This window comes from Molossus molossus, unplaced genomic scaffold (assembly GCF_014108415.1).
Source record: "Molossus molossus isolate mMolMol1 unplaced genomic scaffold, mMolMol1.p scaffold_m16_p_17, whole genome shotgun sequence".
Classification (NCBI taxonomy): Eukaryota; Metazoa; Chordata; class Mammalia; order Chiroptera; family Molossidae; genus Molossus; species Molossus molossus.
Genome location: NW_023425352.1, coordinates 63,488,531 through 63,515,791, shown reverse-complemented (window position 1 = coordinate 63,515,791; position 27,261 = coordinate 63,488,531).

Genomic DNA, 27,261 nt, shown 5'->3' with positions numbered 1-27,261 from the left:
CTACCACAGGCAATATGCAAATGAACGTAAATCACTATGTGACAAAGACAGACAGTAGTTCAGATCTATCCCTTGGACCATAGTTTTCTGGTTCCAATTTAGTGAGTATATGGACCATATGGTTCTAACTAAGAAAAAGTAAAAATGCTGAATAAATCATATTTAAAGAAAAACATAACAAGCCATTTCAAAACCCAGGGGAGAGAGAAAGAGGAGAAAATTTTTCGTTGCTAAAAACATAAAGAAAACAGAAAATAAAATAGGAAGTGTTCTGGTATTACAGCTAGAGCCTAAATTGTGCTGTGGGGTGTGTGTGTGTGTGTGTGTGTGTGTGTGTGTGTGTGTTGGGGGAATACTTCAGGAAATGCTTTTACTGGAAATCAGAAGGTTGTTTTCCTTTTTTTTTTATTCTTTTAATTTTTTTCCCCCTTAATGGCAAGATACCAATAAACAATGATAAAACGGCACAAAGTGTGTCATTGCAGAGGATGCTGTGGTACAGTGCAGATCTGCCCACAGGACCCAGGTGATCACACCCCCACAGCGGATCTTAGCAGCTGAGGATTCAAAGCTGGGCAGCACTCTAGGAATTGCTCTTGACTAAAGCAAATTGGCTTGCCAAAATTTTTACCTCCTTCTCAGGGTCAGCTTAAAACCTATTACTAGTCAGGGGAAGAGTCTCAATATTCGACACCTTTATGTCAATTTAGGAAACCTCTAAGGAGTCAAGCAGCTCCCAAGGAACCATCAGATGGTGCCTCTGTTGTAATTGAATTGCAGTTTACTGTTCCTCCTACTTAATCTTTCTTTTCTAATTTCTTTTAGTAATTGTTCTCAAGGATCCATAAATCACTGTCTCAAATTCTATTTCCAGGGAACTAGATCTGAGACAGTCATCACCCAGCTGTATATATTAGCATTATTTCTTGTTTGCTTACATACTATTTTTATTTTCATTGAGAAATTAAATATCTTAGAATCAATTAAAAACACTTTCCTTCCATTATCTCTAGATAAATCCACAATCTTAAAGTAAGTCTTTATAATTCTCATGAATATTTTTGTGTTTTGCCATATATTTGTGAATCCATAAACATTGTATAGTATTTTAGCAGTCATTTTAACTTTATGTATGGTATTATAGAATATATTCTGACTCATAATATTTTGTACTCAAAATTGTTTTAGGGTTCATATTTGCTGATACATTTAGCTCTTTAAAATATGACACAAAGCAAATATGTCAAAATATTAACAGCTAATACATCAAACACAGCCATATGCATTTTGGGTTTATCATTCCCTGTATACTTCTTTATAATGAATGTTTCAGAATTAAAGATTTCTAAAAAGGAAACTAGTGTAATTCAAAGAGAAATAATGGCACAAATCTATTGTGTCCTTCCTCCACACCCATTAGTCACTGGAGTCCAAACTGTATTTCACCAAAGCTTTTCGCTGTATAACTCAAATCAACCTCGATATCTAGCTCCATTGGCAGCTGTATACTGGCTGATTCTTTTGTTCTGGCCCATCATTTCCAAAAGTGTGTTCCATAGGAGGATAGTCCTAAAAATGTTTTATAAAAAGATACTCTTAGATCAAATAATCCATTAATTATGCAAGCTATAAGTCTCTCTTGGATGTTCATTTGCTTCTCTGTATCAATTGCCACAAGAAATTCTGCAATAAAAACAAAACAAAACAAAACAAAAAACCTACTCAATTTTTATTTAACTGGCATTTCTCAATTTTGTTTTTTCATAAGATGTTTTGCTTATAGAGCTTCTAATGAATTGCCCAAAGGACTAGTGACTGTGTACACACTTCACAGTGATCACTCTAGTTGTATTTTATCTGTTTACTATCCACCATCAAATGTTGCATGAATTACTGTGTCTCCATGCTTTGCCCTGTTACCCATGTTGAACTTTTTGTTTCAATTTATTAAACGTACCTTTATTTTTGAATGTATTACAGATATTGCTCCCTTTTATCCCTATTGAATTCCTCCTCCCCAATCCCGCCCCCCTCCTGCCTTTCTCATACTATTGTCAGTGTCCATTGGTTATGCATATCCTTTATTTATCTTTTCCTGACCTCCCTCCCCTCTTCTCTTTGAGGTTCATCAGTCTAACAACCAATTTGTACTTCTTAATTCCTTCATCTTTTTTACCCATCCCTTCATCTCCCTCCTATTTGGCAAGCGACAATAAGTTTTCCATATCTATGAGTCTGTTTCTGTTCTGTTTGCTCATTTTGTTTGTAGATTCAATTGTTGATAGATATATATTAATTGTCATTTTATTGTTCATATTTTTGTTATTTTTCTAGAAGACCCTTCAACATTTCACATAATACTGGTTTGGTGGTGATGAACTCCTTCAGCTTTTTCTTGTCTGGGAAACTCTTTATTCATCCATTGATTCTAAATGATAGCTTTGCAGAATAATCTTGGTTGAAGGTCATTGCTTTGCATCACTTTGAATATCTCTTGCCACTCCCTCCTGGCCTGCAAAGTTTCTATTGAGAAATCTGCTGACAGTCTTATGGGAGCTTCTTTGTAGGTAACTAACTGCTTTTCTCTTGCTGCTTTTAAGATTTTTTCTTTGTCTTTAACCTTTTGTATTTTAATTATGACGTGTCTTGGTGTGAACTTCTTAAGGTTCATCTTGTTTGGGACTCTCTGTGCTTGCTGGACTTGTATGTCTGTTTCCTTCACCAAGTTAGGGAAGTTTTCTGTCATTATGGTTTCAAATAGATTTTCAATGTCTTGTTCTCTCTCTTTTCCTTCTGGCACCCCCTTTATGCGAATGTTGGCATGCTTGAAGTTGTCTCAGAAGCTCCTTACACTGTCCTTATTTTTTTGGATTCTCTTTTCTTTTTGCTGTTCTGACTGGGTATTTTTGGGTTCCTTATAACCCCATTCGATGGTTTGCTCCTGAGACTCACCTACTCTACTATTGATTCCTTATAAATTACTCTTTATTTCAGTTAGTGCATCCTTCATTTCTTACTGGTCCTTTTTTATATTATTGATGTTCTCATTAAGTTCCTTGGAGTTCTCCTTAAGTTCCTTGAAGGTCACACTAAGTTCCTTGACCATCCTTATAACCAGTGTTTTTAACTCTGCATCTGATTTATTGCTTATCTCCATTTTGTTTCTTTCACTTGGGACATGTTTCTTTGTCTCCTCATTTTGGCTGCTTCCCTGTGTTTGTGTCTATGTATTAGGTAGAGTTGCTATATCTCCTGGGCTTTGTAGGTGGCCTATTGTTCTAGGTGTCCTGTAGAATCCAGTGGCACAGCCTCACTGATCACCCCAGCTGGGCCCTCAAAGTGCACCCCTAGTGTGGACTATATACCCTTCTTTTGTAATTGAGTCTTGATTGCTGTTGGCACGTCAAGGGGAGGGACTTACTCAGGCTGATAATCTGCAAGGACTGGCTGAGCCCACTGACCACTGATCTCTGACTCCCTAGGAGGATCAGCAGTGTAGGAGTCCACCCACAGAGCAAGACTTACTACAGCAGGACTCTGGTACCCACTGAGCCACTCACTGAGTTAGTCATTAATGGAGGTGGTTGGGTGGTGGTGCTTTTATATGGTCTGAAGCTGTCCACTGGGTGTGTTGGCTCGGGGGCATGGTTAGCCACTGCCTGTGTTCTACCTGGGGCCACCCGGCATAAGCTACAAAGTGATCTGTAGATGGCTTCTTCTTGTGCTGGGTTTGGAGGTGTCCAGGAAAAACCAAGTTGTGAACCAAAGCTGGCTGCTTCTATTGCCAGGCCTGGGGCCACTTAATGAGAGCTATGGGGTTCACTGAGACCAGATGCTGCTTGTTTGAGAGAATTTAGGAAAATATGAAGCAAGATCTAAGACAGGCCAATCCTACAGTAAAGCTACTGGAAACAACTGGGGTGGGCAGGGCCTCAGGATATCACCAGGGCAAGGAAAACAGTGTGAGCCTGGCTGCTGGGATCCCAGATATGGTGCCTGTCTGCTGACTCCATGGGGGTAAGGGCTCACAAAAGGAACAAAGGCCATTTCCAGCATGTTTTTCTGGGAGAAAGCTACCTCTCCAGCTCTCTCCATGATGCAAAACAACTCAGTTCTTCCCCATAGTCTCTGGTGCCTTTCAAGCTGCCTCCCAAATGCTGGGGCCCAGAAGAAGCAAGTCCAAGTAAGTCCATGTGCAGGCTCTTTAAGAGGAGCTGCCTGGGGTTCCAGAATCCATAGCCTCCCTCAGCCTCAGTTCCAGCTGGTTATTCTAGCAAGAAGTTATGGGGATTCTCTTCCTGGCACTGGAACCCTGAGCTGGGCACCTGGTGTGGAACAGGGACTCCTCACTCCTCGGGGAGGACCTTCCCAGCTGAGGTATCCCTCCTAATCTTTATCCACCACATGTGGGTGTGGGACCAGCCCATCTATGCCTCCACTCCTTCTACCAGTCTCAATTCGGCTTCTTTAATTTTGTAGTTGTAGGACTTCTATTCAACTCGATGTCAGGCAATTCTGAATGATGGTTGTTCCATAGTTTATTTTTAATTTTAATGTCGAGCCTGTTTCTTGAATCCACCCAATACAATGCTTCCTGTCTTTCTAAAGCAATATAGTATGTCACCTCTACTCTGCTGAGTGTCTGAAGCACTCCGTCAGCCATGAGAAACAATCCTAATTAGTTAGAAGTTCAGCTCATTTAAGAATAAGTCTGCATTTGTCCTGTTCACTCTTAATGTCTAACCAGTACCTGGTATGTAAATGGAGTTTGGTGCGTGCATGAGTGGATAAATATGTGTTCTTATACAATTAATGCACCCATATTATATTAAAATTGTTTGTTTATACATCTCTTTCACCAGACTTCAAGTTCCTCAGTGGCAGGAATTGTAGCTAATTCATGGTTATACCTGCAGTGCTTAAGATCATGTCTGTCATGCTCAAAAGTGCTTTTTGAAATTTGGGGGATGGGGATAAAAAAAAATGTGGAAGAATCCAAAAAAATAAAAAATGATATGGAAGTCAAGGTTAAAATATTCTCCCGTAAAAAAAAGCAGGTCATGACAGCCCATTTTTTTAACTCTCTGTGCAATTTTCTTTCTCTCTTAATGCTCTCATTTTTATATAGTGACAGTGACTCTTAAAGATAAGTTAATCAGGGGTCCAAGTGCCAAGTCTCAGAAGAAACTTTAAGAAAAACACTGAGCTCATGAGAAGCTTCCAAGGTTTATAACACACTATCCTACCATCCAGATGACACTTCCTAAGAGGCACCTGCACTCAGAGCATGGATGACTTCTTCCAGGGAGGGGAAATGCCCACAGTCCAATAGTGAGAGGCGCTAATGGGTTTAGCATTTTTATAATTAGCTAACCGGCAATTGTTCAGATTGTCATTATTCTTCTTTACTGATCCAAGTCAAAAGTATCATAGTTCAAATATTCTCTGATTACCTCAGCTTTATCATGCTTGATAATTCTTTCTTCCACCCACCAATTTCTGCCATTACTTTTAAACCCAGAACCCACTGTTGCATGGCAAATACACTCTCTTGTGGTCTCAATCTTCTCATGGAATTGACCCACTAATTCCATGATTTTAGAAAAGCTCTTCCATGAGGTGCCTTTTCTCTCCTGCTCTCTCAAATAGATTGACACATATCACACACCTGAAATAACTCAGAGTAGAGAAGTGAGCCTGGCGTCTACATGCTCTGTGCCATTGCTATGTATCACTTCTTTCTTCACATTTACTGTTTGAGGTTCATGCCAGCCTTCTTAGGCAGTAACTACCTCTATATATTCACACCAGTATGCTTCTCTTGGTCTTTTCTTCCTCTATCCCTGCTGATCCCCAGAGGCTGGAGTAGGAACTCTTCAATGTGCTTTCATAGAACCCTATAAATTTTTAAGAGTAAATGAACATGATTCTGAGTTTATGTGTATGTATTTCTCAGTTGTGAGTGGATCCAAGAGTAATGATTGTCTATTTTTTTCCTTTAGTAAGTTTTTTAGAGAGAGAGAAAAGGAAAAAGATAGAAACATTAATGAGAGAGAGCATTGATTGGCCACCTTCTGCATGCTCCCCACTGGGTTTGGGCCCACAACCTGGGCATGTGCCCTGACCAGGAATCAAACCGGTAACCTCTTGGTGCATGGGTCAATGCCTAACCACTGAATCACAATGGCTGAACAATTATTGTATCTGTTTTTTCCCATTATTATACCTTAGTCTTTGTCACAGTGCCTACTCTCAAATTTTACTCTACTAAAAATTTGTTAAAGAACTTGGTGATTATAGAGTACAGCAAGGCAGTAAGATCTAAGGCTCCATCTCAAACACATCATTAATGTTGTTGACATTTTTCACCAGTGATCTTCAGTTCTCCATAAAATTCTCTAATTACCACTGGCTGTTGTATTTGCTGGGCATTTGCTTATATATAGTTCAAGTTCTATCCTCTAAGATGAATTTTTGATGGGGTCTTGTGATTTTTTCATATAGTACCATGTCATCTTCAAATAATGACAGTTTCACTTCCTCCTTTCCAATTTGGATCCCTTTTATTTTTCTTACTGTCTGATTGCTGTGGCTATGACTTCCATTAAATAAGAGTAGTGAAAGTGGGCATCCCTGCCTTGTTCCTGTTCTTAAGAAAAATACTTTTAATTTTTGCCCATTGAGTATGATGTTGGCTGTAGGTCTTTCATATACAGCCTTTATTATGTTGAGATATGATCCCTGTATTCCTAGACTGCTGAGCATTTTTAACAGAAATGGATGCTGGATTTTGTCAAATGCTTTTTCAGCATCTATTGATATGATAATATCATTTTTATCTTACATTTTGTTTACGTGTGTATCACATTTATTGAAATACAAATACTGTACCAGCTTTGCATCCCTGAGATAAATCCCACTTGGTCATGGTGAATAATTTTTTGACGTGTTGCTGGAATCTATTTGCTAGTATTTTATTCAGGATTTTGGCATCTATGTTCAACAGGGATATTGGCTTGTAGTTTTCTTTCTTTGTAGTGTCTTTTTCTGGTTTTGAAATTAGAATCATGCTGGCCTCATAAAACGAGTTTGGAAGTCTTCCTTCTGAAATTTTTTGAAATAGTTTGAGGAGAATGGGTTTTAGTTCTTCTTTCAATGTTTCTTCAAATTCCCCCATGAAGCCGTCAGGCCTGGGCTTTTGTTTCCTGGGATAGTCTTGATTACATCTTCAGTTTCTTTTGTTGTTCAAGTTTTCTGCCTCTTTCCGGTCCAGTTTTGGGAGACTATGTGTTTCTAGAAATTTTTCCATTTCATTTAGATTGTCAAATTTGTTGCCGTATAATTGCTCATAATATTCATTAACAATCCTTTGTATTTTCGTGGTCCCAGTTATTATTTCTCCTCTTTCATTTCTGATTTTGTGGTTTTGGATTCTCTCTCTTTGTTTATTGGTGAGTCTAGCTAAGGGTGCATCAATCTTGTTTATTTTTTCAAAGAACCATCTCTTTGTTTCATTGATCTTTTAATTTTTTTTTTTTTTTTGGTCTCTGTCATTTATTTCTGCTCTGATCTTTACTATTTCCTTCCTTCTACTTGCTCTGGGGTTTTCTATTTGTTTGCTTTCTAGTTCTTTAAGTTGTGAGGTTAGACAGTCAATTAGAAATTTTTCTTGCTTCTTGAGGTAGACCTGTAGTGCTATGAACTTCCCTCTCAGAACTGCTTTCACTGCATTCCATAGATTTTGTGTTGTTGTGTGTTCATTTTCATTGTTTTCCAGAAAGTTTTTAATTTCTTCCTTGATCTCCATGGTAACTCATTCATTGTTCAATAACATGCTATTTAGCCTCCATGTTTTCAAATGTCTTTGCATGTTCTTGTTGCAACTGATTTCTTGTTGCATGCCATTGTGATCTGAGAAGATGCTTTATATGATTTCAATCTTCTTGAACTTGTAGAGGCTTAGTTTGTACCCTAACCTGTGGTCTATCTTTGAGAATATCCTATGTGCACTTGAGAAGAATGTGACTTCTGGAGTTTGGGGCTGTAATTCTCTGTAGTTATGTATTAAATACATTTGATCTAGCGATTCATTTAGAATCTGTGTTTCCTTGTTAATATTTGGTCTAGAAGACTTATCCAGTGATGTCAGCAAGGGTATTGCAGTCCCCTGCTATGATTGTATTGCTGTTGATTCCTCCTTTGAAGTCCTCCAAAAGATTTGTAATATATGTTGGTGCTCTTATATAGGGTGCATATATGTTTACCAAGGTTATATACTCCTCTAGGATATATCCTTTCAATATTATGTAGTGTGGCCTTCTTTGTCTCTAGTTATGACCTTCATTTTGAAATCTATGTTATCAGATATAAGTATTGCTACCCCAGCTTTTTTTTTTTTTCTTTTCATTTGCTTGAAAGATTTTTTTCCATTCTTTCACTTTCAACCTATATGAGTCTTTTGTTGTGAGGTGGATCTCTTATAAACAACATATACGTGAGTCATGCTTTCTTATCCAGCCAGGTACTCTGTGTAATTTTATTGGAGCATTCAAACCATTCACATTTAAGGTGATAATTGATATGTACTTATTTATTGCCATTTTTGTTTAGTGTGATTCTATTTTTCTTCCTATTTCTTCTACTAATTACAGCAGTTTTTTTTTTTAGCATATCTTGCAGTCCTGGTTTGGTGTTAATATATTCCCTAAGCTTTTTTTTTTGTCTGGAAATCTTTATTTGACCTTCTATTTTGAATGATAGCCTTGCTGGGTAGAGTAGTCTTGGATTCAGATCCTTGTTTTTTATGACCTTGATTACTTCATGCCACTTCCTTCTGGCCTGTAGTGTTTCTGTTGAGAAGTAAGCTGAGAGCCTATGGGGTTTCTTTGGTAGGTAACCTGTTGCTTATCCCTCTGCTGCCTTTAGTATTTTCTCTTTGTCTTTAATTTTTGGCTTTTTAATTACTATTGTCTTGGTGTGGGCCTTTTTGGATTCTTCTTAATTGGGACTTTCTTTGCTTCTTGAACTTGAATTCCTTCTTCCTTTACCAAGTTAGGAAAGTTTTCTGTCACTATTTCTTCAAACATATTTTCTAACCACTGCCCATTATCTTCCTCTTCATGGACTCCTATGATGCAAATGTTACTACGTTTCCAATTGTCCCACAGTTCTTTTAAGATGTCTTCCTGTTTTTTAATTATTATTATTTTTTTTTTTGGTTGTGTGATTGGTTGATTTTTTTCTACCCTGTCTAATTCACTGATCTGGTCCTCAGCTTCCTCTGCTCTGCTGGTTAGTCCTTGCAATGTGTTCTTAATTTCTGCCCTGCCATTCTTCATTCTCACTTGGTTGGTTTTCAATATTTCTATATCTTTACTCATGGTGCTGTAGTCCTTACTTATGCTATTGAGCTTTCTCAAGATCATGGCTCTAAACTGTACCTCTAATAATTTGCTTAGCTGCCTTTCATTGATCTCATCTTTGATAGAGTTCTTTTATTCTTTCATTTGGGATTTGTTTCTTTGTTTCACCATTTTGGCTATCTCAGTGGGTTTTGGAGCCTTCCAAATTTTCTCTGTGGGTGTTGGTGTTGTGCTGTTGGTGGCTTCCTCTACTGGGTTCGGATGAGCCTGCGTAGGCCCACATTAAACACCACAGTCAAGTCTTACTTTCCTCGATATATTTGGAAGCCCAGGATAGGTTCTGTTATTTTCTAGCTTTTTCCTGGTGGCTAGTAGTCTCAGTTACTCAGGACCTTGGAATGTAGCCCTGAAATTCTGCATAAGAGGATTTCCAGAGGGTGGGATTGTTGCTGGTTATTAATGAGCCACAATTTACATTTCTTTGCCTCACCTGGGAAAGGCTGAATCTCTGAGGGGGGGGTGCTGCTTTTTCCCACAGTTCAGGGAAGAAGCACACTGGCCACCGTCCTTTGTGGCTGCAACCCAGCAAAAACTTTGAGTGCCCTCCAAGTCCTGGGTGTCCCACAGGGTTCCAGCCCAGTCTGCCCTCTCTATGCTATAGCTTCCAGGTGAGTGGCTGTGGCTATTTTAGTGCTCTCTCCAGGCTCTCAGCACATGGGTTTGGTCTTTATTCCCCAAGAACACTGCTCACAGCTAAGACTGCTGCTGTCCATGGGCTCCCAGCCACCACCCACTCCCACCTCCGCAGATCCTACCCATGTCCCTGGTTATATGGTCCTGTACTGTTGCATTTCTGTTGCTTTTTTCCCAAGGATTTGTCATTATTCTAGTTGTAATTCCCATTTGGTCCTGGGAGATCGTCTGTGTAGCTTCTATTCACTCTGCCTCCATTTTCACATCCTCTGTGCCTCTCTTGTGTGCCTCTGGGTCACACAGGCCATTCTGGTGCCCCCTCACCCTGAAGGTACTGTGGGTAACTGGATCGCACAGTCCCTTTGAGGACCTGGCTCTATGTCTATGTTATGGTCTGCTGGGTTGCACAAACCTTACTGGTGCTTCAGTGCCCCACAGGTCTCACCAGTAACTAGATCGCACAGTCCCTGTTGGGTCACACTGGCCTTTCTGGTGCTTCAGCACCTGCAGGTCCAATGGGTAACTAGATGGCACAGTCCCTGCTGGGTCGCACTGGCCTCTCTGGTGCTTCAGCACCCCACAGGTCCAGAGGGTAACTGGATTAGACAGTCCCTGCTGGGTCACACAGGCCTCTCTGTTGTTTCAGCACCCAGCAAGTCCTGTGTATAACTGGATCACACTGTCCCTGCTGGGTCGACTGGCCTCTCTGGTGCTTCAGCTCCCTGCAGGTCCAGTGGGTAACTGGATGGCACAGTCCCTGCTGGATCACACAAGCCTCTCTGGTGTTTCAGCACCCCACATGTCCCGTGGGTAACTGCATCACACAGTTCCTGTCACACAGGCCTCTCTGGTACCCCCACACCCTGCAGTTCCCACAGGCGGCAGCTGGATTGTGCCAGTCTTTCTCAGGCTCTGGATTCCCACTGCTGCTCTTTTGAGCTACTGGACTGCCCAGGCCTCTGAGGAGCCCCAGGTCTCACCACTGGCAGTTGGGGAGTACTGCTGCCTTGTGGGGCACAACTCCTGCTCAGCTTTTGCTGTAGTTTTGGGGGATGGGTCTCAGCTGCTGGTTGTGCTTCTGTTGCCTGGGTATGGATGTCTGCTCCCAAGCCTCTGTTGCTGGGGGTATATCTGGACTCTGATTGGGCTGCTAGTACTATGGGAGATGGTGCTGGGCTTCCAGCTGTCCCAGGCTTCTGTGACCAGCACCTTGGGAGATCCACTACTGTGCACTCATCTGTGTTGACACAGAGTGTCCACTGGTCTGATGGTGCCAGGTGTGCTTGTGGGCTCAGGTTGCTGGGCTCTAGCCACTCCCACTACTTCCTCCCAGGGAAGACACGAGATCTTCCAAAATGGTGGGACCTCCCCTTAGTGCAGGGAGAAGTGCCCTGCAGGGCCACTTATCATGGTAGGTGGGTGCTCCTGTCCACAGCACAGGAACATTCTGCTTCGAGGCTTTGCACTGCTAGGGTTTGGTCATCTACCTTCAAGTCACTCACACTCTCTCACACACTCGCTCACTCTCTCACACACTCACCCTCCCTCCTGTTCTGCCCGCCACCATCTTCAGTCTCATATTGATTCTTTTTTTTTTTTGTACAGATAGAGTGGGAGGGAGAGAGAGGAAGGGAGAGAGAGAGAGAAACATCGACGTGAAGGGACACATCGAGTGGCTGCCACCCGCACGACCAACCAGGGCCGGGGACAAATTGCAACCGAAGTACGTGCCCTTAGCGGGAACTGAACCCAGGTGTCTCCGGACCGCATGCTGATGCTCTAACCACTGAGACAAAGTGGCCAGGGCTCACATTGATTCTTAAGGCCCTGGATTAGGTTGAATTTTAGTTAGAACCCTATAGTTTAGAAATAACTCTTACTTATTATATTTTCCTCATTTTGCATGTCAATTTTAATTAATTAGATTCAATCAAATTAAATGCTCTTTTATTAAAGCTGTTCAAATAAATAAATATTTTAAAGACACAAGGAGTCTGATTTACCCCTTAGTCCTCTAGATGAGACATTTGCAGTCAGCATGTGCTCTCTCTAAAGATATGGCAATAAGTGTTTTAATTCTCTTAACCTCTCCCTGACCTCACTGTGTCTATCCAGTCATCTGTCCTGGAGAAAACTGAGAAGGAAAGTAAGGTTTCAGTGTCCTTTCCACACTCATTTCACAGTTGTAACTTTCTATGTGCAGCTTCCCAGACAGACACTGGCCCTTCACCATTAACTTTGTCCATTATGCTGGATGGAGCTGATGCTTCTCTAGTATGTGGTCCAAGGGGAAGAACCCTTGGCTACTTCATTGCAATGTCTGTGTGTAGTTTTCAACTCTGGCAGATAGAATCTGAAATCTATTTAACATAGCTCCTTCATCATCTTCTTAATAGGGTATTTATGAAGGGTGGACTCATTTGCCATCAATTAATTGAAATAATTTGTTTACAATGCCATCTATATGTAGTGTACGTTTTTGTCTTTACACTCTATTGGGCAATGCTTAATATTACAGTATATATCTCTGTACACACATAATATAAGAAAACAGTGGATTCACTGAGAAACCATTTTACCTAACAAAATTGTCCTTTTTTGCTTCCTGACCAACAGATTCTATTTTCCTCAATCCCTTCCTGAATTACTTGCCTCTTACTTTTTACATTCAGATGAACCCTTCCCTGGAACTCAGTGGATTCAGTCACATACGCCCATTCTGTTCTACTCCATGAAATCCCAAGTATTTCTCTATAAAAATTTTCCCCGAACAACTTCTGTCTGATTCCCAGAACACCAACACAGTAATGTTTCAGAGCTGACTGGGATATAAATATGCACCACTTATAATATTAAAGAGCACCACTTATGAAATAAGGGTTTAAATAATTGTCAGAGGGACAGAAGCTGCTATTTCAAAGCCAAAATTTTAACTACTATGTACATTTAAACATTCTATACAGTTGATATGACAAAAGTATTTATGGCACTATAAAGATGTCGGTGATTTAAAAAAAATCTTTTTGGTAAAAATGTAATTGCACAAGTAATAAAAGGAACAAACCAAAAAAGAAATATTATAATAAGAAGACCTTGGATAAACATGGAATGTGGTATATTTCATACATTGCATTCCAACCCAAGGAGAAAGGTCAGTGTTTTGTTTTGTTTTATTTTATATGAAGTCACACTAATTAGAACATAGATATAGTTTTGAATTCTGATTCTCTATAATTAATTTTATGATCTTTGGAAGATGATTTAACTTCTTCAACCTATAAAGTAAGGAGTGGTTAGTTCATAAAAATGTAACAGAGTTGGTGTGGTTATCAAATAAAACATTCTGTGAATGAATTTAGCAGAGTAGTTAGCTCATTTCAGGTTATCAATCATCAATAGCTTTCTTTAGTACATTAACTGCAAAGAGAAAATTCTTGAATATATCTCTTGGAAGGCACCCTTATTAAAGGGAGAACCATTTAACATGGTAAAATAAGCATATGCGAAACATAAGCAGAGGTAAATGCATTTATGAAAATGATGCCTACTCACAAAACACAGTTTTCTTAAGCCAGTGTAATGGGAGGTAAATTTCAAAATCTTCCTAAAAAATAGTTACCCATTTAGAAACTATAGAATAATAGAAAGAGCAAAACACATGAACCAAGAAGCTTGAACATGTCCTATATCTTCTCTGAACCTCAAATTTCTTATTTATAAAATATCTCACTGACTGTTGTCTTGAATGGGAGTTAAAGCTATAAAATAATAGAAAACATTTTGTGTGAAGCATAGAGTACTATACAATGCATGGTATCATTCAGTCAATTTATTAGCAAGCATTTAGTAAGTGCTTCCTGAAAGTTTTATTCTGGGCTTAGTTTTATCAATATATCAGGAAAAATGCTACCAGGAAAAATGCTAAAGGTTCAACCTACTTGTTCATTAGAATACATGATTACTGGAAAGGTAAAGAAAAGTGTAATAACAGGTGTTTATTAACCTCACTAAATACCAGCAGAAGAAAGCTGGTTCTTCAGAAGAAGGGCCATCATTGAAGGGTGGGGTGTGTAAATGCATCCCCATCCTCATTAGATGTTTAAACATAAAAAAACCTGCTCATTGTTTAAGTTAAAATGTCTTTTTATATTTTTTTTGAGTGATTCAGACTTTGCAATCTTCGTATTGTATCTAAATCACACCTCAACTAGACTGGTCATAATTTTGGATAGACAGCTTTAATTTTCTTATACTGATTAAACATCGCTTTTTCTTTCAAATTAAATATATATATATATATATATATTATTTATAAATTCCATACAGGAAAGGGTTAGTGATATTTCTTCCTTATTAAAATCCACTACTTGCTGTTGATGCAAGTGATAGCAAAAAAAATCAACAAATGGGATAACTTTGGCCAAATATGACTCCTTGCATAGATCCTAAAGGGCTCAATAAACCTGTTACACATTTATTGCAATGCTTTGTAGAAGAGACTACATTATTCTAATGACATCAGACCCTTGCAAGATTTTTCAATCTCTTTAAATTCCTGCATAAAAACAGACAGCAACTGCGTAGAGAAACCAAAAATACATGGGCAATAATTATACACACCCAACAAAACTAGGTCTCAGGCATCTCCATGAACTGCGAAATATCCCAATAGCCACAAGACGGGCTTTGCACCACTGCTGGTGTGGGGAGAAGACAACAGAAGCAATGAGTGTGGCATCCTTTGTAACTGAGAAGTCAACACAAAGAGCCAACAGATGTTCTTGGTAAATACAATGGGCTCACTTGAGAAAAGCAGCTACACCAGGAAGGGATTTGCTACCCAGAAGCTGGGCAGTGTGAGGGGCCAGGTGAGAACCGCAACAGCCCACCCTTGAGAACTCTCAAAGTAAACTCCAGATTCCCTTTGCATGTGTTCCTTACTGAGAAGACACTTCTGACAGCTAAATTAAAATTGAGCACTGTCTCATCTTTTAGATCAGAAAACCATTTTCACATAAAAAAAATGAAAAACAACAGAAAAGCCTCAAATCACTATAAACCAAATTGTTTATTTTTCTCTTGTCAAATAATAAAGATAATATCAGAAAAAATTATGTTTGAAGCAAAAATAAGTGTGGAGTTACATTTCAATCAACGGTCTTATAAGACAAAAATGAGATCAGGAGCAGACAAAATTCTTTACAGACTATGGAAACAAGCTATAAAGATGTGCCCACAAAACAAACAGAAACTGTCACTGACTATTTCAAAATAAGACAAAAACATTAAAAGAATTCAGGACATAAAAGGCAAACATGAATAATTAGAAAAAATCAGAAACAGGGTTACTGAACTCAAGAAGAATAATGAACAAATTATATCAGAAATTAAGACAAAACTGGAATAAATGAGATAAGAAAAAAATGTAAGGTCTTAAGAAATGGAAGATGTAAAAGAAAAAAATTATCTCCTTTTTATAAAGGAGATAAAAAGGAACCAAGAGTGATAAATATTGGTGATGAGCAAAAGAGATTGCCCTAGGAATGAATGATGGGAATCTCTGAAATGAATGATGGGAATCTCTGAAATGAATGATGGGAATCTCTGAATACAAAACCACAGCAAGAGAACAAGAACCAGAAAAGGGGTGGGAGTGGTGATGGGAGTGGAGGGAGAAGGCAAGGCAGGAAGCCAGGAAGAAATGAGGAAAAGAAGGAAGGAAAGAATGAGAATCTTCTTCATCTGGAGGTAGTTTAAGGAACTAACTGGGGCAGTTAGTGTTCAATTGCCAGGTGAGAGTCACGAGTCACGGACATTTACATGAAGGACAGAGACTCTAAATTAATTAAATAGGTAATCAATCAGTCAGGTGGAAAGCCTAGAAAACTAAATGTACAATATAACATGAGAGCCAGCCAGTATCTACAGAGAGAGGTATAGATCATCTTAGGTAATTGTTCCCAACCCATCCATCTGCAAATTTAAGTTAATTTCTTATCTATTGTTGATCTTAGTCTTATGCAAATGCACATGAGACTGTGTCACTTTTTTATTTAGTGGGGTTTAATAGTACCTAATAAGAATAACTTCCAGCAGACAATGAAAGGGCGGGCTCTTTGTTTACATGCAAAATATCATTTAATTAACTCAAAAAGAGCACATGAATATCCAGAGATATTGTTTTTGCAGAAGTTAAAACACATCACACTATTTTATACATTTCGTATGTCCTTCTGCAAAATACCTATAAATCCAAGCAAAAAGTTTTCAGTGGAGGGCCTAGCTGACTTCCAACTGCTGAGGCAGCAGCAGATAGAGACACAGAAAAATCCTGCACACCGTTCATGCTCGAAAGGTTTAAATGTGATTGGTACTTTTTTTAGATTCCTTGAAGGCTAAATTTTTTAGATGAGTGAAGATTACATACCTGCTATTTTCTTTACCTTATTCTTGTAGAAATTTATGACAACTTGGGATAGAGTCATTGGTGTGCAATAATTCAGAACACTGAAATACGGATATAAAGAACAATTGTTTTCTCTAGTGAGTGGTCTGGAAAAGGACCTGTCAGCTAACCTGGTTCATTCATTTTACAGGTGAGAAAACTGAGATCAAGAGAAAGAGAAAGTAACTTAAAAGTTGTAGGTTTACATGGGATATAGCAAGTTTCTCTAACTGTTTTATGATGGGGTAGGTGTATATTTATTAACAGAAAATTTTTTACAAAGATATTAAGCAGTACGCTCATAATAACTCTGGAAAAATATATACCAACATTTTTTTTTGAGTCCCCTTTTTTTTCAGAATATATTTTTTAGGCAAATATTTATAATTTATGTTCAAATTTGCTTGTAGTTATTTTCTGATTATTATAACAAATATGCATTACTTGTATAATGGAAAAAGACACCCATAATATTAGCAAAGTCTAGAATCAGCTTATACTAGCCAACCTATTGAGGCTGCAGTATGAATTTTGGAAAAGCAATTGTTATGGTGGACTTTTAATAGGATTTTGTTTAGAGCCAACATGTCCCACAGAATAGCAGCATGGGCTTTACCCAAGAGCTTGATAGAAATGCAGCATTTCTGAACTTAGGTTTACCAAATCAAAAACTGCATTTTAACAATGCTACCTGTTTCACAAGCACATTACAGTTTTAGAATCACTATTCCAAACAAGGGCATAAACCTTAATTGTACCCAATCACTCTGAGTTTGAGGAGGCATATGGAGGAAAGGCATGCAGGGGGATCCGAGATGGCTACAGAGTCAGGGGAGCTCTACTCACCAGACCCTGGTGCCAAACTGGATTTACAGCTCAGTTATAGAGCAATCAACCTTTATAACCTACTGAAGACTAGCTGAACTGAAATATTATAAGCAATCATTTACAGAAGAAGACACATAGAGAAGGGCAGAGATACAGAAGGGCTGGCCCTTGTATCTATGTGTGGCAGTTGAGGAACTGGAGGGATATCTTGGCTAGGAGCAAGGGATCTCAACTTTCAGGAATCCCCAAACTAGAACAACAGAGATAGAAAGGTCAGCCTGCATAGCATCTGGTGGTGAAAATCAGTGGGGAGTTAGTCTATCTGAGAAAAAAGGGAGTCTGCTAGAGATCCAGATACCACCTTCCTAAGGTTAAGCACTCCTATCATTATAGCACCAGCCTGGGGACTGCACTGTCTGCTCCTCCAGCTAGTGACTACACCATTCTGCTGTACTTAGGCACTGCAGAGAGCTCTGCTGACTGCACCCAGCAGAGACATTTGAAGTGCTCTCTTTTTCTGGAGAAGTTCTTAGTGGAGACTCAGACAGTGACTGAACTTTGTAGCTTGGAAAGGGACCATTCCCTTCCACCTCAAATGCACAATTGCATCCCCAACCCCCTAACACACAACCCTGTTGAATCGCTGGGCCTGTCTTGCCACTCTGTGGCACCGTGCTGCTGAGTTTAGTCACACAGGGGGATCAGAGTTCAGAGCAGAGCTGACACTTTCAGGATGTCTCCCAGGGAGGCTTTGGTCCAGGAATGAGATGGTCAGGTACACAGTTATGTGTCTACATTGTGGGGGTGGAGGGTGTACTCCTCTTTTCCATGTTAACTCAGTCCCAGCTAGTCCAGAAAAAGAATTAAGTGCTTACCCTCTTCCTACAGCCTTACTGGCAATACCCCCCACAAGAGATTGTTTGGATGGGCCATCCCAAGTCCTGGTGCCCCAACCCCTTAAGGCTGCAGTCAGTTCCATGGGGGTAAGAGTGTGCTGATGAGAGCTGGGACATTTGGAATATGTCTCCCTCGGAAGCTATTGTCTGGGTTCAGGATGAAGTGCTTGGTTCCCTCCTGCAGGCTCAGCAAGAACAACTTCCAATGGGAGACTTACTGGATTGACCCTTCTGAGCCTGGGTGGCTCCACCATGTTGAACTTGTTCCTGCAGAAGATTTGGCTGGCTGCACACAACCTGAACCTGCAGTGTGTTCCTTTTGGGGGAGCTAAAGTTAGAGACTCTGGAAGAGATTGAGTGGTTTGTCTTTGGAGTAGGGGTCACTTTCCCTTCAATGAGTGCCTAACCATGTGGGCCCCAACTAGGAAAGCCACTAGCCCACCCTCTTGAATTTACTCACCTATGCTATGGAGCTCCTGACCTGTGGAAAGATATGTGCCACATGGCCAGCTTGGGCCCATTATACAGTCTGTCTTGGGAAGGCTCTGGAGAAAGACCAGGCAATCTTTGTGGAAGGCAAAGTACCTGACAGGTGGAGGAAGATCCTAGGGATCCTCACACCTTTTATAGATCTACCCCCATCTCTAAGCTGGAGTAAACTGACCCTTGTACACAGATTGGTCCCTCTAGTGCACACTTAGGCACAGTTGATATAGCCACAAACAATGAATAGTGTGGTAATTCTAGACAGGTAGCCTAAGACTGGTTACACACAATGTCTGAGATCGACCTGTACCTGAACCCCACCCATGTGGAACCAGAACCAACACAACCAGTGGCAAGTTTATGACCACACCAAAGTTCTACCCAACTAGCCACACAAGCAGAATACCCAAAGGGCCAGCAGGAACTAGACACTACTAGAAACAACTTTGCTTCTGGGCTATCCCCTAAAGTAGCTTATATATGATGATTGCTGTCTTTAATATTTTCTCTTTGTGTTTAACCCTATAGTCAACCAGCCTGAAAGGTTAACTGCACCCACAAAAGGACCAACATTATTCAAGACGCAGCTTCAGAAACTTCAACAAGATGGTATACATTACCCAAAAGAAACATTCCTGGGAGATTCCAAAATGGCGGCGGAGTGAATGGAAGCTACACAGACTGTCTCCCGGAACCAAACTGGAATTACAAGTATAACACAGACAAATCTACGGGAAAAACCAACAAAAAGCAGCTTGCGAGGACCATATAACCAGGGACAGTGACTGCATCCTGGTAGGCTTGCGAAGGCGTGAGACAGGAGCTGGGAGCACATGGTCAGCAGCTCTGCCACGGCCTTAGCTGGGAGCAGCAGCCTCAGGTTACACTCCCAAGTGGCTCCACAGTGCAGAGCTAGGACAGAGGCTAAAACAGCCACAGCCACTCAACTTGGACTCCGGCAGAGGGAGGGCAGACTGGACTGGAGCTGTATGGGGACACTCAGGATTTAGAGGGCACTCAGAGCTTTTGCTGAGTTGCTGCCACGCAGGACAGTGGCCATATTGCTCCTTCCCAGGGCTCTCAGGAGAGGCAGCAGCCCCTCCCTGGGAGATCCAACCCCACCCTGTGGGCCATTGAAGTGCTCATTGAAGCTCATTAACATCAAGCATCTGCCCCACCCTCATAAAATCACCTTATGCTGAGCACCTGAAGGAGTTTTTCAATCAACTGACAACCCAAAACCTATCAAGTAACCTCAACTGCTAACCTCCAGGCAAAAAGTTACAGGATAACAGTGCCTTTCCTGGGCTAGCAACTTTAACCAGGAAAGTAAGACTTGACAGTGGTGTATAATGTGGGTCCTCCCTTGCTCATTTAAACCAAGGAGAGGGAGCAAAAAACAGCAGAACACCAACACCCACAGGGAACACTTGACAGGCTCCAAAGGCCACTGTGATAGCCAAAATGGTGAAACACAGAAACAGAAGCCAAATGAAAGAGCAAGAGACGTCCACCAAAGATGAGATCAATGTGGAACAATTAGCCATGTTAACAGAGCTAGAATTCAGAGCCATGATCTTGAGAGAGCTCAACAGCATGAGTAAGGATACAGAGATGCCGAAAATAAGGCAATTGGAAATTAAAAACCATCAAGAAGAGATAAAAAATGACATTTCAGAAATGAAAAACATATTGGAAGGTTTAAAAAGCAGAGTAGAGGAAGCTGAGGACTGTATCAGTGAATTAGAAGACAGAGTAGAAAAAAATCAACCAATCAGAAAACCAAAATGAAAAAAATGATTAAACAACAGGAAGACAGCTTAAAAGAACTGTGGGACAACTGGAAATGTAATAATATTCGCATCATAGGAGTCTCTGAAGAAGAAGAAAACAAGCAACGGATAGAGAATATATTAAAAAAAATAGTGACAGAAAACTTCCCGAATTTGGTGAAGGAAGAAGGCATTCAACTTCAAGAAGCACAGAGAGTCCCAAGTAAGAAGAACCCAAACAGGCCCACACAAAGACACATAGTAAATAAAATGCAAAAATTAAAGACAAAGAGAGAATCCTAAAAGCAGAAAAAGACAAGCAACAGGTTACCTACAAAGAAAACCCCATAAGGTTCTCAGCTGAGTTCTCACAAGAAACACTACAGGCCAGAAGGAAATGGCATGAAGTAATCAAGGTCATGAAAAACAAGGATCTGAATCCAAGACTACTCTACCTGGCAAGGCTATCATTCAAACTAGAAGGTCAAATAAAAAGCTATCCAGACGAAAAAGGCTAAGGGAATACATTAGCATCAAACCAGCACTGCAAAAAATTTTAAAAGGACTGCAGTAATTAGTAAGAGAAATGGGAAGAAAAATATAACCACACTAAACAAAAATGCCAATAAATAAGTATATATCAATAATCACCTTAAATGTAAATTGATTGAATGCTCCCATAAAAAGACACAGAGTAGCTGATTGGATAAGAAAGCATGACTCATCTATATGTTGTTTACAAGAGACCCACCTCACAACAAAAGACTCACATAGGTTGAAAGTGAAGGGATGGAAAAAAATTTTCCAAGAAAATGGAAAGCAAAAAAAAGCTGGGGTAGCAATTCTCATATCTGATAAAATAGATTTCAAAATGAAGGCCATAACTAGAGACAAAGAACGCCACTACATAATATTGAAAGGATCTATCCAACAGGAAGATATAACCTTAATAAACATACATGCACCCAAAATAGGAGCACCAAAATATATTAAAAATCTTCTGGAGGACTTCCAAGAAGAAATCGACAGCAATACAATCATAGCAGGGGAGTTCAAACACCCCGTTGACACCACTGGATAGATTCTCTAGACAAAAAATTAGCAAGGAAACAGAGACTCTAAATGAAGCACTAGACCAAATGGATTTAATAGATATCTACAGAGAATTACACCCCAAAACTACAGAATACACATTCTTCTCAAGTGCACATGGGACATTCTCAAAGATAGACCACATGATAGGGCACAAACTATATCTCTACAAGTTCAAGAAGACAGATATCATTTCAAGCATCTTCTCAGATCACAATGGCATGAAACTAGAAATCATTTGCAACAAGAACATGAAAAATATTTAAACACATGAAGGCTAAATATCATGTTATTAAACAATGAATGGGTTATTGCAGAGATCAAGGAAAAAATTAAAAACTTCCTGGAAACCAATGAAAATAAACACACCACAACACAAAATTTATGGGATGCAGCAAAAGAAGTTCTGAGAGGGAAGTTCATAGCACTACAGGCCTACCTCAAGAAACAAGAAACATTTCTAATTAAATGTCTAACCTGACAAGTTAAAGAATTAGAAAGCAAAAAAAAGAAAACCCCAGAGCAAGTAGAAGTAAGGAATTAGTAAAGATCAGAGAAGAAATAAATGACATAGAGACAAAAAAAAAAAAAAAACTTCAAAGGATCAATGAAACAAAGAGCTGGTGTTTTGAAAAGATAAACAAGATTAATGGACCCTTAGTTAGACTCACCAAGAAACCAAAAAAGAGAACCCAAATACACAAAATCAGAAGTGAAAGAGGAGAAGTAACAACCGACACCACAGAAATACAAAAGATTGTTAACGGCTACTATGAACAACTATATGGCAACAAATTCGACAATCTAAGTAAAATAGAAAAATTTTTAGAAACACACAGTCTCCCAAAACTGGACCGGGAAGAACTACAAATCTTGAACAGACCAATAACAACTAAGGAAATTGAAGAGGTAATCAAGACTCTCCCAGCAAACAAAAGCCCAGGCCCAGATGGGTTCACGGGTGAGTTTTACCAAACATTCAAAAATGAACTAACACCCATTCTCCACAAATTATTTCAAAAAATTCAAGAAGAAGAAAGACTTCCAAACACGTTCTATGAGGCCAGAATAATTATAATTCCTAAATCAGAAAAAGACACTACAAAGAAAGAAAACTACAGGCCAATATTCCTGATGAACATAAATGCCAAAATCCTGAATAAAATACTAGCAAATCGGACCCAGCACTACATCAAAAAAAGGATTCACCATGACCAAGTGGGATTCATTCCATGGATGCAAGGCTGGTACAATATTCGCAAATCAATGAATGTGATTCACCACATAAACAAAATGAAGAATAAAAACCACATGATCATATCAATAGATGCCGAAAAAGCCTTTGACGAAATCCAGCATCCATTTCTGATAAAAACGCTCAGCAATGTGGAAATAGAGGGATCATATCTCGAGATATTAAAGACCATATATGAAAGACCTACAGCCAACTTCATAGACAATGGGCAGAAACTAAAAACATTTCCATTAAGAACAGGTACATGACAGGGATGTCCACTTTCACCACTCTTATTTAACATATTACTGGAAGTCTTAGCCACAGCAATCAGACACGAGGAAAAAATAAAAGGGATTCAAATTGGAAAGGAGAAAGTGAAACTGTCATTACTTGCAGATGACATGATATTTTTCATAGAAAACCCTAAAGACTCCATCAAATATCTACTAGACTTAATAAAGAAATTTGGGAAAGTAGCAGGATACAAAATTAATGTCAAGAAATCGACGGCATTCTTATACACCAATGATGATCTTACAGAAAGAGAAACCGAAAAAACAATCCCATTTACCATTGTGGCAAAAATATTAAGATACCTAGGAATAAACTTAACCAAAGAAGTAAAGGACTTATTTTCAGAAAACTATAGGTCATTGAAAAAAGAAATAGAGGAAGATATAAAAAAGTGGAAGCACATACCTTGTTCATGGATTGAATGAATTAACATAATTAAAATGTCCATACTACCCAAAGCAATTTATAGATTCAATGCAATCTCCATCAAAATACCAATGACATATTTCACAAAACTAGAACAAATACTTCAAAAGTTTATATGGAACCAAAAAAGTCCCCGAATAGCCATAGCAATTTTGAAAAAAAAGGACAAAGTAGGTGGGATCACAATACAATATATCAGGTTATACTACAAAGCGACTGTAATCAAAACTGCCTGGTACTGGCAGAAGAACAGGCATATAGACCAGTGGAACAGAACTGAAAATCCAGAAATGACCCAAGGCAATATGGTCATTTAATATGTGACAAAGGTGGCAAGTGCATACAGTGGAGTAAAGACAGCCTCTTTAATAAATTGTGTTGGGAAAATTTGACAGCTACATTGAAACAAATGAAACTAGACCATCAACTTACACCATACACGAAAATAAACTCAAAATGGATAAAAGACTTAAATTTGACTGATGAATCCATAAAAGTTCTAGATGAAAATGTAGGCAACCAAATTTCAGACATCATAGGGAGCAGAATTTTCACTGATCCATCACCTAAGGCAACAGAAACAAAGAAAAAAATGAACACATGGGACTACATGAAACTAAAAAGCTTCTGCACAGCAAAAGAAACAATCATCAAAATGGAAAGGCACCCCACTGTATGGGAGAATATCATTGCCAATGATATATCAGATAAGGGATTAATTTCCAATATACATAAAGTGCTCATAGAACTCAACAAAAGGAAGACAAAGAACCCAATTAGAAAATGGGCAGAGGAGATAAATAGACACTTCTCCAAACCGGACATACAAATGGCCAAGAGACATATGAAGAAATGCTCAACATCACTAATCATCAGGGAGATGCAAATTAAAACAATGATGAGGTATCACCTCACACCTGTCAGAATGGCCACCATCAACAAATCATCAAACAACAAATGTTGGCGAGGGTGTGGAGAAAATGGGACTCTAGTATACTGCTGTTGGGAATGCAGACTGGTACAGCCAGCGTAAAAAACAATATGGTGTTAACTAAAAAAATTAAAAATTGAACTTCCATTTGACCCAGTGATCCTGCTTTTAGGAATATACCCTAAGCAGCCTGAAACACCAATCAGAAAGAATATATGTACTCCCATGTTCATAGCAGCACTATTTACAATAGCTAAGATCTGGAAACAGCCCAAGTGTCCATCAGTAGAAGAATGGATAAAAAAGCAGTGGTACATATACACAATGGAGTACTACCCAGCTGTAAGAAAGAAAGATCTCTTATCCTTTGAGATGACATGGAGGGACCTGGGAAGTATTATCCTAATTAAAATAAGCCAAGCAGAAAAAGACAAACACCATATGATCTCACTTATATACGGAATATAATGAACATAACAGTCTGAGGAATAGGGTAGGCCCAGAAACATGGAAGTAGGGCACAGACTGACATCCCTCAGAAGAGGGGGTGGGAGGGTGGAAAGAGATAATCCACAGAACTTACATGCATGTATACATAACCAATAGACATGGACAACAAAGCCAGGGATGAGGTGTGTGTGGGGTGGGGAGGGGGGTGCCAATGGAGTAAAATAGAGAAACATCTGTAACAAAAAATAAATAAATTAATTAAAAACAAACAAACAAACAAACAAAAAGAAACATTCCTGAAGCATTGAGAACATGTGATCTAGAAAATTGTGTTAGTTAGCCCAACAATATACCTACATCATAAAAACATTATAAATTTGGTTGTTATAACAGATCTACCAAATACACAGAAAAAAAAAATAGGGAGACAAAGAAATGCGCTTCAAATGAAAAAACAAGAGTAATCCCCAGAAAAATAACTAAATGAAATGGAAACAACCAAGCTACCAGTTATAGAGTTTAAAACAGTGGTTATAAGATTGCTCAAGGACCTTGGGGCTAAATAGATGATCTCAGTGATAACTTAAACACAGAGATAGTAAGTGTTAAACAGGACGTAGAAACCATAAAATAAAAAGAGTCACAAATGAAGACTACAATATCTGAAATGAAGAATACACTAGAAGAAATAAAAAGCAGGTTAGATGAAGCAAAGAATCAAATCAGTGATTTAGAGGACAAGATAATAGTAACCACCCAAACATAACATACAAAAGAAAAGAGAATTTAAAAAAATAAGAAAAGTCTAAGAGACCTCTGGGTCAACATCAAGCATAACAACACTCACATCATAGGGGTACCAGAGGGGAAAGAGTGTGAGCAAGGTATAGATAATGTATTTGTAAAAATAATGGCAGAAAATTTTCCTACCCTGACGGAAAAAGTCATGTAAGTGTGCAGCACAGAGAGTTCCAAACAAGATGAACCCAAAGAGACCACACTAAGACACATTATAATTAAAATGGCAGAAGTTAAACACAAAGAAAGAATATTAAAGATAGTAAAAGAGAGATAGTGAATTATGTATAAGGGATTTCCAGGAAGGCTGTCAGATAATTTCTCAATGGAAACACTTCACACCTGAAGGGAGTGGCATAAAATATTCAAAGTAATGAAAAGCAAGGATTTGCGACCAAGACTACTCTATCCTGTAAGACAATCATTTAAAATTAAAGGCATGCCCTGACTGGTTTGCTCAGTGGTCAGAGCATCAGCCCATGGATCAAAGAGTTGCAGGTTCAGTTCCAGCCAAGGGCACATACCTTGGTTGCGGTTTATCCCAGGCTCTAGTTGGGTCATACAGGAGGCAACCAGTTGATATGCCTCTCTCACATCGATCTTTCTCTCTCTTTCTCCCTCCTTCACTCCCCTCCACTCTATCTAAGGATAAATGAAAAAAAAAAAATTGGGGGTGAGAATTAAAAAAATAAAATTAAATATAAAATAAAATAGAAAGCAAAATTAAGAGCTTCCCAGGTGAAAGAAGAAAGAAAGAAAGAAAGAAAGAAAGAAAGAAAGAAAGAAAGAAAGAAAGAAAGAAAGAAAGAAAGAAAAGAAAAAGGTGAAAGGACTTTATTACCACCAAACAAGTATTGCAAAAAATGCAAAATGGCCTGCTATAAGAAATAGAGGAACATAGGTATGAGGAATATAATGACAATACATAAGTACCTATCAACAATAATCTTAAATGTAAATGGATTAAATGTTCCAATCAAAACATTTAAGGTAGCTGGTTGGATAAGAAAACATGACCCATATATATGCTTTCAACAAGAGACCCACCTTAGAACAAAAGACATACATAGACTAAAAGGAAAGGGATGGAAAATATATTACATGCAAATGCAAGCAAAAACCCCAAAATGCTTGGTAGCAATACTTATATCTGACAAAAGAGACTTCAAAACAAAGGCCACAACCAGAGACAAAGAAGTTATGTTCTTGTAAACATATATACAGCTTGCATAGGAGCATCTAAATATGTAAATAAAATTCTGGTGAATATTAAGGGAGAGATCAACAGCAATACAGTTATAGTAGAAGATTTTAACACCCCAATGTCAACAAGTACACATGGAACAATTCCAAAGATAAATCACATGTTAGGACACAAAATGAGTCTTAACAAATTCAAGAACATTGAACTTATATCAAGCATCTTCTCTGACAACAGTGGTAAGAAACAAGAAATTAACTGCAATAAAACAACTGAAAAATTTCAAATACATGGAGGCTAAATTGTATGTTATTAAACTATAAATGGGTTAACAATGAGATCAAAGAAGA